At 47.1% G+C, this 16,463-nt stretch overlaps 1 long non-coding RNA gene across 1 annotated transcript; it reads left to right on the forward strand.

The window, feature by feature from the left end:
• Window positions 1-4,609: 4,609 nt before the first annotated feature.
• LOC306661857 lies at window positions 4,610-7,438 on the forward strand. The gene is made up of 2 exons (XR_013763983.1): window positions 4,610-5,313; window positions 6,001-7,438. It is a non-coding gene; the product is annotated as an uncharacterized lncRNA (long non-coding RNA).
• Window positions 7,439-16,463: the final 9,025 nt, after the last annotated feature.

A 16,463-nucleotide genomic window follows, 5' to 3' on the forward strand; every position in this document is an offset into this window, starting at 1 on the left:
CCCTACAGAGGATTTCCACTCCTTATTCTTTTCTTTCACCCTGTCCCTCCTTTCCTTCCAGTCTCCATTCTGTCCCACCTTTTCCAGGAAGTCTTCCTGTTCCCTGCCAAGTTCTCTGTGGCCTCCCAGCAGGGACTGACATTCCAGCTTGGGCCTCTATTCACCTGCCTCCATTACTCATGCCTCCTATACAGACCACAGGCTTTCGTCATCCCAGCTTAGATAGGCTTGGACCATAGGGATGCTTGCCTGGTAAGGGGAGGATGCCTGCCCTCACCACTTTCCCACTGCCTGCTGCATGAAGACTGGGAAAAGAGGGGCGGGGGGCGAGAAGGAGGCCACCTGCCAGAGTGGCAGCAGACAGGCCAGCTAAATCCTTGACCTATGATTTAAGGGGTCGGGCATAGTTCAATAGAGCACTCCAGGCTTGAGTCCCAGCTCATTCACACAGGTCAGGGGGATGAAGGATGGGAGGGGAGGAGGGCCGTCTCCTCCAGCCCCTTGTCCTCAACCCTGGTCCTCTAGAGCATAACCCAGAACCCTCACAACCTACAGTCCCACCCACATCAGTGCATAAGCTGGAGGTGGGGAGCAAGAGGGCAGGGGAGACAGAGCAGCAGCAAGGCGGGCGAGCTATAGCAGCACAGCGCAAGGCGTATAATAATGGCTCCATAAGGTTCCCGTCTTTAATAGCAGAGCATTTTGTTTGGTTCTCAGGCCGACAACTCAGTGCGATTTTCAGATGGGCCCTAGACGCTACTGCTCCTTCTCCTTTGGAATTTTCCCCTAGAACCCGGCCCTACTGGAGTGTACGGGGGCGGGGGGGGGGGGGCCTGGAAAGGCGGGGTGGTCGATGGAATCCCACGGCAAAACGGAGAGGTTTTCCTGGCATCGCCTGAAATGTTTGCCGACCCCAGGAGCAGAGCCAAGCCCTCTGCCCTCCTCCACCTACCCCGGGTCTCCCCGCATGCCACCACCCAAGTTTGCCCACTGGCCGTGCTATGCAAATGAGACGCAAAGCAGGTGGAGACGGCCGTACGGATTGGCTGGCAGGAGAGACTTTGCCGCCCAATCCCGGGCAGCGGAAAACCTGGGCGCCCCCGGCCCGAGCCAGGTCCCGCCCATAAATCAGCTCCGTCAGCGTTAATGGCTCCTGACTAATTGCCTGGACTCGGGCTCCAGGGCTCAAGTCACCCACATTAAAATTCAATCAGGCCCAGCGCTGAGCTATTAAATATTCATTGGGAACGCTTCCCGAAACCGCACGGGGGGATGGGGTTGGAGGGACTACCCTCGCCCCTGCTCCTAGCCCCAGCGCTCTCTCACCTCTTACAACTGCGGCTGAATTTCCGTTCTCTGGAAGCCTCTGAACCTCCTCTCCATTGGGAGACTGGGCTACCCTGCAAAAGAGGGTGGTGACAAGTCCTATCAAGGGGGGCCGCCCTAATTATGCCTGCTCTGTCTCGCGCGCATGCCTGATCACTTAAAACTCAGGGACCTCGGCTGTGGACCCCGACCAATGCTGAAGCCTTGGGATCCCACCAGAAGTGGAATAGCTGCAGGCACAGAAGGCTTCCTCCTGAGCAGAGAGCAGGAGAGGCCCATAGGTCCCTGGCCCTACTGCCTTTGCCAGGGGCTGGCCATCTTCAACATAGATAGAAAGCATGGTTCTGGCAGCATATATCTGCGCTGGAAGAGAGGTGGAGGCTCTGCCATCTTCCTCCCCTCTCCCCTTCCCCCAGGAATGCCTCCTGTCCCCGCTCCTGGGCCCCTGGCCTGATGCTGAGCAGGCTGCCTGGAAGTTCTTATGGAAGGTACCAAGGGGAAGGAGGCTGGGCCAGAGGTGGGCACTGGGAGTGTCAGGGACTGAAGCAGAAAGTGCGTCCACCACACAGAGACAGAGGGTTATGAAGAGGGTTTAGGAGATGTGATGGCAGGGCCCAAAGCCTGGGTGAGCCACGCAAGGACCAGATTTTTTAGCCTTCTGTATACTGAGACTCATTTTCACACAACTTCAGTCCCTCAGCCAGGATGTTTGGGGGTTAGGAGAGAAGAAAGTATGCTAGGAGAGACCTACCCCCTCCCGTTTTGTTTTGGTTTCTTGTTGTTCTTTGTTTTCTTTCGTTTTCTGTTTTTGTGGTACCAGGGATTGAACCCAGGGCACTTCACTACTGAGCCACATTATTATATTTTATCTAGAGACAGAGTCTCTCTGAATTGCATAGGGCCTTGCTAAGTTGCTGAGGTTGACCTTGAACTCCTGCCTCAGTCTCCTGAGTCATTCTGCCTGATCCTCCCAGTTTTAACAGGCAAGTTTTGGGAGTAAAACACCTGCTCACAGGGCTCTACCCCTATGTTTGGACTATTCCTTGCTCCTGGTGCCTTAAGTCAGGCAAGAAATTAACCCCATGGGCATGGGAGGCTGCCGACCACCAGAGCAACAGAGAACCCAAGATGGAGGATGGAGGTTGAGGGTACTAGCTCTACAAGGCAGCTCAGGGCTCCAGAAGGGCTGTTAAAGTTCAGGAAACTCTGCTTTAGTTTCCTGGAAGGAACTTCTTCTATCTCTGATGGCATCTACCCTTGGCCCCCAGGAATTAGGTGCTCTTGATTCTCCAGCAACCGGGCAGGCTTCGGGGCTGGGTGCTGAGCAGAATAAGTCTGGCAGCCATTACAAAGGGAGCAGGGCTGGGAGACCTCAGACTTCAGCAGGTCATGAGTGACCCCAGCCGAGGGTCTGATTCCAAAGTCAAACGTCACAGGCAATCCAGGATTCCAAGCTCACCCCACGTGTGGTTCCCATTAGGGCTAGCTGGGGTCTTCCTGAAGGCCAGGCTGGATTCCTGAGCCCTCCCCCAGCATGGCCCCACCTCGTCAAGCTTTCTGGAATATCCTACCCAGCCCCATGGGGTGGCCACCAGCACCCAACTTCGGGGTCTTCTTCTTCTCCTTCTTCTTCTCCTTCTCCTTCTTCTTCTTCTTCCCCTTAAAGGGGATAAAGAGTTAGGAGTCTTTAAACCTTTAACACTCTAGGGAAAGCTAATCCCTGAAGACCCCTACACTGTGCCTGGAGAGTCCTCCCTCCTCTCTCCCTCAGCTGCTTTTATCAAGGTCACAGTCTAGTGTGGGTAACTGCAACTTCCCCTTCTGAATAGCCACCAGGCCATTCCTCCACACTGCCCCAGTAGCATCCTAAAACCTCCACCTGCCACTCCGATCTTTTCCCTCCTTACAAGACTTCCCATAACTTTCCAGCAACTCTACAACTGTTGAAGAGTGGTGCCCAATGGGTCCAACTTGGTCCCCAGATATGTTTGTGTCATGGTATTTTGGACACTCACAGTATTTTAAAGTCTTAAAAAATAGTTGTCAGGGGCTGGGGTTGTGGCTCAGTGGTAGAGCGCTTGCCTGGCATGTGCAGGGCCCTGGTTCGATTCTCAGCATTGTGTATATATAAATACATTAATTAAATTAAGGTCCATTGACAACTAAAAAAATACTTTAAAAAATAGTTGTGAGCACTTAAAAACCAGTAGCAACACATGAAAGTCTACATATCTAATTTTTCTTGAAAACATCTGGCAACACCTAGGCTTGCATTCCCACATGGCAATAACTGGCTAAGCAGCCTAGCAACTGAGGCCCTCAGAAGGAATCCTTGGGGTTTCCCTATGCTCCAAAGTCCCCCACTAGAACCTGCCACCTCCAAGGTGAATGAACAGACTTTTTTTGTGCATGTGTGTGGTGCTGGGTGGGCCTCAAGGGTGCTAGGCAAGTGCCCTACCACTGAGCTACAGCCCCTTCCCTGAATAGCCTTTTTATCGCAGGGTTAGCACTGACCTTTTTATCTCACTTCCTGTGAGCTTCACTCCTGGCCATTTATGTTCCTATCAGCCCTTTCCTGTGCAGATATTCAATTTGCTATAGCAAACTCAAGTCTAACTCCCCTGGCCTGGCTTACGTGGCACTTCAGTCTCCTGCTGCACACCTGCTTCCTCCTTACCACAGTTCACACCTCCCCTCCAACATGTGCTCCGGGCTCATCAAACTCTCACTCTTCCCCAACACTGATCTTCTTGCAAACTCCTGGATCTTTGCACACCCTGTTCCTCCTGCCTGGGATACCTTTCCTCTTCTGCTGGTGGAACTTCCACTACTCCTTCCAACCCCAGCTCCGATGTCTCTGCAGAAGACAATTAACCTCAGGTTATCCAGTGGGCTCTGGGATTCCAGAACATCTCACAGTGCTTCCCGTCCTTGCAGGGAGAGTGTCTTCACGGCTGACCACAGGCTTGCTTGGCATCTCCAAGGCTCACTGTGCTAATCAGGCCACCAGCCTGGTGATTGGATCTTGGTGCCTAACACAGTTTTGTCATAGCAGGAGGGGGAGACAGTGAGCAGTCTGTGCTGCAAAATGAGGAACTGAGTTCTGGGCAGGAAGAACATCTGCCTGTCCAGGTGACCTGGATGAGTGGCTTCCTGAACTTCCTCTGCTCTGTATTTCAATGACTAGAATTAAAAAATAAAATAAAATAAATAAATAAATAAATAAATAAATAAATAAATAAATAAAAAATAAGTAGCATGGACTGGGGATGTTTCTCAGTGGTAGAGGGCTTGCCAGCATGTGCAAGGTCCCAGGTTCTATCGCCAGCAACTCAAAGAAAAAAAGAGGGTGGGGAAGGTTCAGAGTGCTGGGCAGAAGTGTTCTTTCTTAGGAGAAAAATAAAGCAGATTATTTAAAGCCATGGTGGCACTAAAAGTGAATCCCAAACATCCACTGACATACCCCCAGCTGTACTAAGACCCCACTTCACCCGTCAAGTTGATGGTGGAGAGACCCCAGAAGATGGCCTCGACACTAACTTGCAGCCCAGGCTCCCTCTTCCCCAGAGAGTCTCTGCTTCCTCAGGGTTCCCAGCTCTATCGCAGAAACATAACCCTGTCACCAATTCCGCCTGCCCCGAAGGGCGGAGGGGGCTTTCCAAGGTTACAGCAAGGCTATGGAGATGCCTGGGACCAACGGGACTTGCAACTTGCCCACAGCAGGTTATGGCTTCTCAGACTCTCTGGAATCAAATCCCCAGGGCGCACCAAAAAAGTAGGTGCCGCGTGCCCCTTTTGCAGACCCAGCACGTGTTCTGATAGGTGCAGGGGCAGGCAAGCCTGTCAGCTCCGCCTCCAGAGCCAAGTTCTGCCTCCTTTCCACTCGCTCGAGGCTCGGCCTTGGCTTCTGCGGCTCCCCGCCCTTCCCCTCCCACACACACAGTCACACATCCGTCGGGTCCCAGATCGATGCGTCCACATCCCAAGGCAAGTGCTAACCGCCCAGCGGGGCGCGCCAGCGCTGGGAGCTGCCGAGGGTCAGCCCCGGATCCTCCCCAAGGCTGACTCCCGAGGGGCAGAGCCTGAATGTCGCCGCGCGACTCCGGCCCCAGTCCGCAGCCACCACGGGAGCCTGCGGGGCTCCGATAGTCCCGGCCCTTAGCCCGCGGGGCCCGACTGGCTAGAGCTTCGGCGGGCGTTCGGGCCGTGGGGGAAGGGAAGGGCAGAGGGAGCAGATGGCAGCAATTACGCTCCGACCCTCCCCCGCCCGCAGCCCGAGGCCGGAAGGTCGGCCTTTCTGGCTTGCGCCGGTCGAGGGGCGGTGTCCCCAGCCCTCAAACCCGCGGGGGCGCCTTGGAACACTCAGGTGGCCGGCGCACGGGAAAAGGCCTGAGTGCCAGGTGGGAACCCCTCCTTCTTCAGGGATCGGGTCTCTTCGGAAAGGCCACCTCCTCCCCTACTCCTAGAGTTGTTTCAGGCCAGTGCCCCATCCAGCCCCGGGTCTGTAGTTTTTCAAAGCTTGGAATATTTATTTCCAGGTCCACTGGCCCAGGGTGGGAGAGCGGGGGCGGGGGGGGGGGATTTACCGTAATGCATCTAATATCTAATGCATCTAAGTGACCTCAGGACGGAAAGGGTGAACGGGGTTCGAATCCAACCCGTGGGTCTTGGCAGGTGCAACTCATTACGGAGGAAAGCAGGGAACACCTTTTCTCACAAAGGACCATCATGAACCAGCCTGGACTGCCCCTGATTTAGGACTGCTGGCTGTGGAGACAAGGAAAAGCACATGGTTAGTGTTGGCCTCTGTGGGTTAGGAGCAGGGGCAGTAGGGCAGGAGGATTCTCCTGACCTGGAATAGAAACAACAGGGCCAGTTCAGCCCTCTGGTCCTTTTTCCTTTCCCAAATTCCTCTCCTGTCCTCACCCTGAATTTTGTCCCTGTGTCTCTAGGATAGATCTTAAATCAGCAGCCCCCGACCCCCACAAACACCCTGTTACTTCCTTGCACAACTCCAGGGGCTCCTGTTCACTCTCCAACAATCAAGTCACACTGCAGCCAGAGGGACCTTTAAACATATCAGTCAGAAACAGCCAAGGTTTCCCGACTTTTCCCCCTGGCCCCTGCCTATGCCGACCCCTCCTCCTCCCCTCTCCTGCCTACCTCTGCTCACATCCATTGCCTTTCTGTTCCTTGAACTTGGCCAGCTTTCCCAACCTCTGGCCTTGGCCTTGCTGGCCCCTTTGCCTAAATGGCTCTACCTAGCTCCTTCATAGGTTTCTTCCTAACATCCTGACTGCAACACAAAGCCACCCCATCTGCCCACTCACTCTGTCACTTAACCATACATATTTCTTTACAGGACTCACTACATGCTGTAATCCTCTTCCTTATTCAACTGGTTTGTGGTTGGCTTCATTTGCCAAAATGTCAGCTTCATGGGTTCAGGACTTTGTCATTCTGGCTATCTGCTAGTGCAATGCCTGAAACAAACCTTGGAGGTACACAATATGTACACATTTACAGAATGAAAAAGCTCCTGAAAATGAATGCTAGCCCATTCAGTCACCTCCAAGAAATACCTGTATGCACCTGTGTTCACCCAGATGCCTTGCACACACAGGCAGGCTGTGGTTTATGAGAACAATAATCTTAGTCCACACTTAGAGTGCTTACTATGTGCTGGGCATTATTCTAAGCACTTTACATGGCTTACCTAGTTTAATTTGCCCAACTTCCCTATGAAGTAGACACTCACATCCTCAGTTTACAAGCAGACACGCCATGTACATAGCTCTACAACAGAACACACAGAAGACTGTGTGGTCATGCCAGAGTTGTGTCACAGGCCTGTGATTCCAGTGAGTAAGGAGGCTGAGGCAGGAGGATCAAATGTTTGAAGCCAGCAGCAAGGGTTGTAGCTCAGTGGTAGAGCGCTTGCGTAGCACATGTGAGGTACTGGGTTCACTCCTCAGCACCACATAAAAAATAAATAAATGAAATAAAGGTATTGTGTCCATTTACAACTAATTTGTTTTTAACACGACCTTGTGCATGTGAGGCTAGCACTCTACCAGCTGAGCTATATCCCCAGCCCCTAATTTTTTTTTTTTTTTTTTAATAAAGAAATTTGTGACCAGCTTGGGCAACTTAGTAAGACCTTGTTTCAAAATCAAAATGGAAAAATAGGGCTGGGGGCATAACACAGTGTTACAGCACCCCTAGGTTCAAGTCCCTAATACTGCCAAAAAAGAAAAAAAAAAGTGCATAGTTATTCAATGAACATGAATGTGCATCATAAGAATTGAATTCATTAATTATTACTGTATAATAGATATGTAGGTAGGGTAAATAAATGTAAAGGTGTGGGGGGGAGTCAATAACTATTAGAGGAAGGTGGAAACAAACAGAAGTCGAACAGAACACCTGGGGCAGGGTCAGCACAGTAGGAGCTGGCATGGGGCTAGTTTGGTCAAGGGGGTAAGGGTCAATTTAGTCACAGTCATGCCCTTACTCTGGGTGCCCACAAGGCCCACAGTGGTGCAGAGGAAAGGGTGTAGTTCCTGGTTCAGTTCTGCAGCCCTCCAGAGGATTCTGAGCAACAAGAAGCCATATTAGCAAAATGGTGGAGGAGGTGTAAATAATTACCTAACCGCAGGGCTACATTCAGGATTCAACTAAAAAATGCTCAGGAAGGTGCTTCATCAGCCACAGAGGACTTGCCCACGAAAGAATGAGGGCACCAGTGCAGGTCACCAATAGCTAGCCTTGGGTGTCTCTGGAACCACAGGCCAGTGCTGTGCAGCACTCAGCACAAGGGCCTGGGTCTCACCAATATCTGACTCCTTTGCCAGTATGTGGCCTGTCACACAGAGCTGGAAGTCCGTAGGTGTTTGTTGAGTGAATGCCTGACTGGCCAGAGGACAGGGAACAAGCAAGAGGAGGAGAAAGAAGGAGTGCAAGCCGAGTGAATGCAGCAGGGATTAGAGACAGGGTGGTCATCCTCTGAGCCTCAGTTTTTTCATCTGTAAAAGATGGTGGTGAGATTTGGTCCACCTGTCTGGCTCCAGGATGGATCAGCTGAGGTGGGACAGGTCCGTAGAAGCCACCCCTGATTATGTATGCAGGGCCACCAGGGCAGGTAGGGGGCGCTGAAGTGGCCGGTGTTCCCCTCCCCCACATCCCTGTCCCCCGGAATTTATAGATTCCTCATTGTCCTGCACAAAGGCCTTCTTGGGGAGGGGGCGGGGTGGGTGAGAAGACTGGGGAATTAAAAAGTCAGAGGCTGAGTAACAGCCAGCCACACCCGAGGCCCCATAAATCTGCCTCGGCCCCTGTGAGATGGACTGACTTGCCCTCACCCGTAGTGGCTTGCAGGGCTCCGGCTGCAGCGACCAGCTCGCCCTGCCCACCGCTCTGGTGCCTCCCAGAGGTGGGGGTGGGTGGGGGAGGGGTGGCTCACCTCGTGTTATTCCTCTGCCTCAGAAGGTCCTTCCTCCCATCTTGCTCCCGTGTGGTCCTCTGTAATGCTAGTTCACTGTTGTTGATTCTGAGCAGGCAAAAAAACGAGAGCTTTCTGTGGGTCTTCTGAGTCTCTTGGTGGGAGGGTTCTCAAGGCCCAAACGCCCCGGGAAAATGGCCTTCTCCCCCGACTCTGGCCTCTTGGGTAGAGGGTGGAGGCTGAGGCTAGGACTGACAGATGGTGCAGTGTTAAGAGAAGACACAGAAAACAGAATTACTCTGCTGCTTTCCTTCCATCTTCCCCTGGGAGGAGGTGCCCTTCATACTGGGAAATGACAATGAACTCAAGTGAGATGACTGCAGAGAAGAGGGAAATAGAAGCTCCAGGGAACAGGGGACCCTTAACAAGAACAGGAGGGCCGGACCTGGAGCCTATCTTTGCCACTTCCTGGCCAGGTGACCTCAAGCAGTTCTCAACCGCTGAGCCTTTGTTTCCTCATCTATAAAATGGGGCTATGAAAACCAATCTTACTATTCTCACTTACCATATTATGAAGATAATGTGTATATTTGTGTTTGTTAAATAGTCTTTAAAACTTGTGAAGGTTTAAAAATGTAAGAGACAGGGGCTGGGGAGATAGCTCAGTGGGTAGAGTGCTTGCCTTGTAAGCACAAGGCCCTGGGTTTGATCCCTGGCACCCACCCCTCCCAAAAAAAAGTAAGAGACTACTTATCATATACTGTAAGTGCCAGCCCATTGTTTGTTCATAAAATATAATAATTAAAAATAAGAAATAATAGTAATAATTATTATTATTTTGTTTTGGTACTAGGAATTGAACCCAGGGGCACTTTACCACTGAGCCATATCCCCAGCTCTTTTTATTTTTGAGAATGGGTCTTGCTAAGTTGCTTAGGGCCTAAGTTGCTGAGGCTGGCTTTGAATTCAAGATCTTCCTGCCTTAGCCTCCTGAGCCACTGGAATTACAGGTGTGCGCCACTGCCCTGGGCTCAAAAATTATTTTTAAAACTTTTTCTTCTTACAACAAGATAGAGAACATCACAGTATGTCACAAAATTTTATAAAATTTTACTTTTACTTATATGTATTTCCATGTGTCCTGGGTCCTGATTTAACTATTACTGTGGATGATGGTCAAAAAAGTTTGAAACAGAGTAGAGGAAATTCTTCAGTGATAATTCCAGAAGAGAATGATGGATGGAAAGTATTTCACCATGAAATGTAGCAAGCTAAATGGAAATGGCGGTGGACTGTGGCAGCCCAGGCAGGGAGGCCTGGCTGTGAGCAGCTCTTTGTAACTGAGGTTGGTAGTGATGGATAGAAGGGCCAACTTAGGAATTAGCTAACCTGTCGGTGGGCAGTGAAGCTCTCTTTCCTTTGTAGGACTCCTTGAGACTGAGAATGCAGTCCCTGAATGCCCTCTGGGTCATGAATACAATTTTCTTAGCAAGGCCCCAGATAAGTCAGAGAGAATGGGCTGATCAGAGAGGTCTTTGAACTTCTGTGCCTGGAAAATGCACCCCCCCTACACACACAATTCACTAGGAGTGCAGAAGGATCTGCTACAGGTACCATGTAGCAGTAGATGTAGTGGTGGTCAGGTCCCTCCTTCCTGAACTTCACCCATGACCCTTGTCCCCGCCCACATCCAAGGGGCCATCATCCAGTGAGCTGGTCAGAGCAGGCCCTAAATCAATCCCAGACTTTCCTGGCTGGCTCTGAGTTACGAGCTGCCGGCTTTGTGATGTAGATTAGAGTTGGGGAGTAGAGGGCATGACCTATGGCAGGTCACACAGGACCCCCAGAAGGGGCTGAGCTAGGGTCAGAGGCTATCTCCTCCATTCTCTGCCCCACCCCACTAGGTCCATCCTGTACCTAGTCCTTGTCCTTACACTGGGTCTGGCCATTTTTCCAGCAGTACTTGCCCCCGGCCTGTAGGCTGGAAATAGGGCTTCTGATGAAGAAAGAGCCCAGAAGAAAGGAAGAGGATGAGACGATTGGTTCCCTAAAGATAACTGGCTTATGCTCAAATCAGACCAAAATGTTTCCTGGGCTCCTTCTCTGTAGATTTGTTACTATGCTCTCCCCAAATGGCCCTTTCCCTTCTGATTCCCTCCAGATTGAATTCCACAAGTCAAAACAAGAATCAATCCTCACTCCAGACAATGTATGTTATCAGGGCTTAAGAGGGAAAATGAAGAGAGATTGGAAGAGCCTGTCAGTGGGATGAGAAAGGTTAGAAGTTGGAAGAAAGTCAAAGACAGAAAGAAAAGAAGACATGGGAGAGAGTGCCATTGAAGAGAAATGAAGTAGCAAGCAAGATGAATTCCCCTCAGGTCCCATCAACTAAGAGAACAAAAGGAGGATTACCTGTAATATTCCTTTATTTTTGATCTATAAGGCTACCATACAGCCGGGAGCAATAGCATTCACCTGACTATAATCCCAGCTACTCAGGAGACAGAGGCCAGAGGATTCTAAGTTTGCCATCAGCCTCTGCAAATTGATGAGACCCTGTATCAAAAAAAAAAAAAATATATATATATATATATATGTATATATATGTATATATATGTATATATATGTATATATATATATATATATATATATATATATATGGGTTGGGGATGTAGCTCAGTGGTAAAGCACCCCTGGGTTCAATCCCAGTACCACCAAAAAAGAAAAAAAAAAAAAAAAAGATTATCATACAGAGATCCTAGAAGGCCCTGACTGTTATTTACCTATATCACCCAGGATCTTAGTCATCATTTTATACATAATGGCACCACTTTTACCTCGATCTACAGCTACATACTCAGGGAGGGCCCGGACTCAGCCTGGGGCAGTAGGCAGGGGCTTTGGAGGCATCCCTGTGGAGTTTTCCTGGGGAGGGAAGCCTGGACAGGCAACTTGGCACAGGGTATCCACGCAGGGAGGCAGAAGTTTAAAGAAACATCACAGATCTCCTGGATAAATAGCCAGTTTGGCTAAAGATGATTTACAGAAATGACTCCCCTGTTCTTTGCACTTTCCGCCAAGTCCTGAGAGGTCCTTGTCCCTGTCTCTGACCCTGGAACCCTCTCCTATACCTTACCGTGGCTGTGGGGTGGGGATGCTCTCCCAATTCCTACTGATGGCTGCCACCTGCTGGCTGAGAGTGGCCTTGCAGAAACAGGACCATTGGGAAGGCTGGGGATTGATCTGCACTGGACCAGAACTAGCTTTTGTAGACTTTGGGGAAAAACAATTAGAAAAGCAAAATGTAAACTCCACTTTCACCTAGGTAGGTGTCTTTGAGGCTTCCCAGCACAGGTTAAAATGTCCCTATCCCTCAACAGTCATTCCTGCATGGTGCAGTGGGACTGCTCAGTCCAAGGAGAGACTGTCAGGGAACTCACATATACTAAATGGACAACCCTGTTCTGGATGCAGGGGACACAGCTGGCCAAAGTGAGAATAACAGCCAAGAATGAGATTAATGATAACCAGTGCAAAACCCACAAGAACCAAAATATATGTCTGACAGAGTTGTAAGTTTCAATTAATAATTACTGAATGGGCTGGAGGTGTAGCTCAGCGGCAGAACAAATGCTTAGCATGCCCTGGGTTCCATCCCCAACACCAAAAAAAAAAAAAAAAAAAAAAAAAAAAAAAAAAATCATCAAACGAATGGATTAGAGATAGCAGGAAGGAACGGTGAACTGTGTGCAGGGCTGAGGAGGAAGAGGAAAAAGCAGGCCAGGGAATCTTTCGGATTCTTTTCTTTTTTTACTATTAGTTACCAAGTCATCTCCTCTAGTTCTTCCTCTTCCACCTCATCTCCTTTTTTCAGTGTTGAGGACTGAACCCGGGGATATGCTACATCTCTAGCATCCCCCCTTTTAAAATTTTTATTTTGAGACAGGGTCTTGCTAAGTAGCCCAGGCCGGCCTGGAACTTGTGATCCTTCTCCCTCAGCCTCCAGAGTAAATAGGATTACAGGGAAGTGCCACCTTGTTGGCTTATCCCATCTTTAAAAATTAATTGTATTTTAATGAGCATCATTTTGTGAGGGTTTCTCAACTTTGTACATTGGGGTCACATGGGGAGATTTTGAAAACTCTGTTGCCAAGTTCATGCCCAAGACTAATACCTCAGAATCTCTGGAATGGGCTCCAGGCAGCTCTTTCTTTTCTTTCTCTCTTTTCACACTTTTTACTGGTGCATTATATTTGTGCATAATGATGAAATTTGTTTTCACGTATTCATACATATGCACAATGTAACAATATAATTTAACCAATACCATACCTGGCCCTTCCCCCTGCTCCCTCCCACCTCTTGTTCCCTTTCCTCTACTGATCTCCCTTTGATGTTCATGAGATCCACCCCCACCTTTGTTTTCCTTTTTCCTTTCTAGCTTCCACATATGAGAGAAAACATAGGATGCTTAATCTTCTGAGTTTGACTTATTTCACTAACATATGGTCTCTAGTTCCATCCATTTTCCTGCAAATGCCATAATTTCTTTTTTCTTTATGGTTGAATAAAACTCCACTGCAGATATGCACCACATTTTCTTTATCCAGTCATCTACTGATGGACACCTAGGCTGACTCCATACATACTTTTGGAGCCTGGCTGGCTCCTGGGCTATTGTGAATTGTGCTGCTGTAAACATGGGTATGCAGGTATCACTATAGTAAGATGCCTTTAATTCTTCTGGGTAAACACCAAGAAGTGGTATAGCTGGGTCACATGGTGGTTCCGTGCCTAGTGTTCTGAGGAAACTTCATACTGATTTCCATAGAGGTTGTACTGATTGACAATTCCACCAACAGTGTGAAAGTGTTCATTTTTTCCTCACATCCTCTCCAGCATTTATTATTTGTACTCTTGATGGCTGCCATTCTGACGGGTGTGAGATGAAATCTCAGTGTAGTTTTGATTTGCATTTCCCTAACTGCTAATGATGTTGAACATTTTTTCATATATTTCTTGGCCATTTGAATTTCTTCTTTTGCAGAGTCTCTGTTTAATTCATTTTCCCATTTGTTAATTGAGTTTTTTTTTTTTTTTTTACTTTTCTGGTGTTTGTTGAACTCTTTGTATATTCTAGATATTAATTCTCTGTCCAAAGAGTAGCTAGCAAAGATTTTCTCCCTTTCTGTGGGTTCTCTCTTCACATTCTATTTGTTTCCTTGACTGAGAAGCTTTTTAATTTGATGCTGTTCCATTTATTAACTCTTGGCATTATTTTCTGAGCTTTAGGTGTCCTATTGAGAAAGTCATTGCCTGTGCCTAAAAGCTGGAGTATTGACCCTATGTTTTCTTCTAGAAGTTGCATATTTTTTGGTCTAATTCCTTGGTCTTTGATTCATTTTGGATTGATTTTTGTGCAGAGTGAGAGATAAAAGTCTAGTTTCATTCTACATATGAGTAACCAGTTACCCCAGCACCATTTGTTAAAAAGACCATCTCTTCTCCAACGTGTGTTTTTGGTCCCTTTGTCAAGGATCAGATGACTGCATCTGTGTGGTTTTTGTCTCTGTCTTCTGTTCCATTGGTCTGTGTCTGTTTTTATGCAGTACCATGCAGTTTTGGTTCTGTAGCTCTGTAGTATAATTTGAAGTCAGGTATTGTGATACCTCCAGTATTACTTTTTTGGCTTAGAATTGCTCTGGTTATTCTTGGTCTTCCAAATGAATCTTAGGACTGTTTTTTTCTAGTTCTGTGAGGAATGTCATTGGGGATTCCACTGAATCTGTATATTACTTTTGGTAGTATGGCCATTTTAACAATATTAATTCCAGGCAGCACTATTTCTAAAACATCTTTAAGCGATTACATTGTGAAGCTGATGTTTAGAACTACTGTTCCGTCCCTTTCTATGCATTAACATAGGGCTGCGGATGTAGCTCAGGAATAAAGTGCCCCTCAGTTTAATCCTCACTACTACTACTATTACTACTACTACTACTACTACTACAACAACTACTACTACTACTACAATAATAATAATTATAATTAGAGGAATTTCTATTTCCAGTAATATGATGGGTTGGATTCTAGACTGATCTTCCTGAGTAAAACGAGTAAAAATGGTGGCTAAAATATAAACTAATTATTTTAAAGCATAGACGACCTCGCCAGATAGCAAGAAAGTATTAGGTTAAAATCTAAAAAGGCAGAAACTACAGGAAATGACAAGGAATCTGCTTTAGTTTGAAGACATTTGTTGAATTAGGCAAACTTTGAGTTTTAATTTTTACAGCCTTTTTCTTTGATGGAACAGGTAAGGAATCTGGTAAGAGATTTCTTTTTTTTTTTTTTTTTTTCTTTCTTTCTTTTTTGTATCAGGGATTGAACTCAGGGGCACTCAATCACTGAGCCACATCCCCAGTCCTATTTTGTATTTTATTTAGAGACAGTGTCTCACTGAGTTGCTTAGTGCCTCACTAAGTTGCTGAGGCTGGCTTTGAACTTATGATCCTCCTGCCTCAGCCTCCTGAGTGACGGGGATTATAGGCTTGCACCACCACCGCAATGGGCCTGGTAGGAGATTTCTATAAAAAGCTGACACTTCAAAGGGTACACCCTTAATGAGACATTGAACCTGAAATTAATTTATCTTGTTACCTCCAGGGGACTTGAAGGAAAGCTGCGAGAAAACAGCAGAATATTTCCAACATATCACTGCACCCAACAACTAAGAAACACACATTGTTTTTAAGCACCCTTGAAATATTTGGCAAAATTTGACCATGTATTAGATGATAAAGCAAAATTTGATTTATTTTAAAAGTTTGAAATATATATTCTGTGACCATAGTGGTAGAAATCAGTAACAGAAAAATAATCTCCATATGTTTGGATGTTATTAAGTATACTTCTAAGTAATTCATTTGTCAAAGAGGAAATAATAATGGAACAACTAAAATGGTAAATGAAAAATGTAACCTTTAAGAAAGTATTTAAACAGAAGAATGGATAAAAATTAGTTACTCATATACCTTAAAATTTATATCAATTCCACTCCTACATGTACACTCAAGGAATATTTTTACATATACAATCATACAAGAATGTTCATAGCAGCACAATTTATAGTAGCAGAAACTTGGACACTTCCCAGATATCCATTAATAGCACAGTGCATGATACCTGTGGTACATCAACACAGTGGAATATCATGCAGCAATCAAAACAAATGAATCAGCCAGGCATGATGGTGCATGCCTATAATCCCAGAGGTTCCAGAGGCTGAGGAAGGAGGATCATGAGTTAAAAGCCAGCCTCAGCAATTTAGCAAGGCCTAACCAACTCAGCAAGACCTTGTCTCAAAATAAAAGATAAAAAATAGGGCTAGGGATGTGACTCAGAGGTTAAGTGCCCCTGAGTTCAGCTCCTGGTACAAAAAAAAAAAAAAAAAAAAAAAAAATCATAGCAACATGCAAAAAATGAATATTCATATTAGAAATACAACACTAAGTGATAGAAGTAGATAGCAAAAGACTACATAGAATTATATCCTTTTAAATAAAAACTAAAAATATATGAAAATATACATAATCTATATACTTTGAAGAAGTATATTCAGATGCAATAAAACAATATATAAAGGACAGCAAAGGGATAATGGACATGAACTTCAGAATTATAGCTCCCTCGGGTG

The sequence above is a fragment of the Sciurus vulgaris genome, assembly GCF_902686455.1.
Source record: "Sciurus vulgaris genome assembly, chromosome: 5".
Lineage (NCBI taxonomy): Eukaryota > Metazoa > Chordata > Mammalia > Rodentia > Sciuridae > Sciurus > Sciurus vulgaris.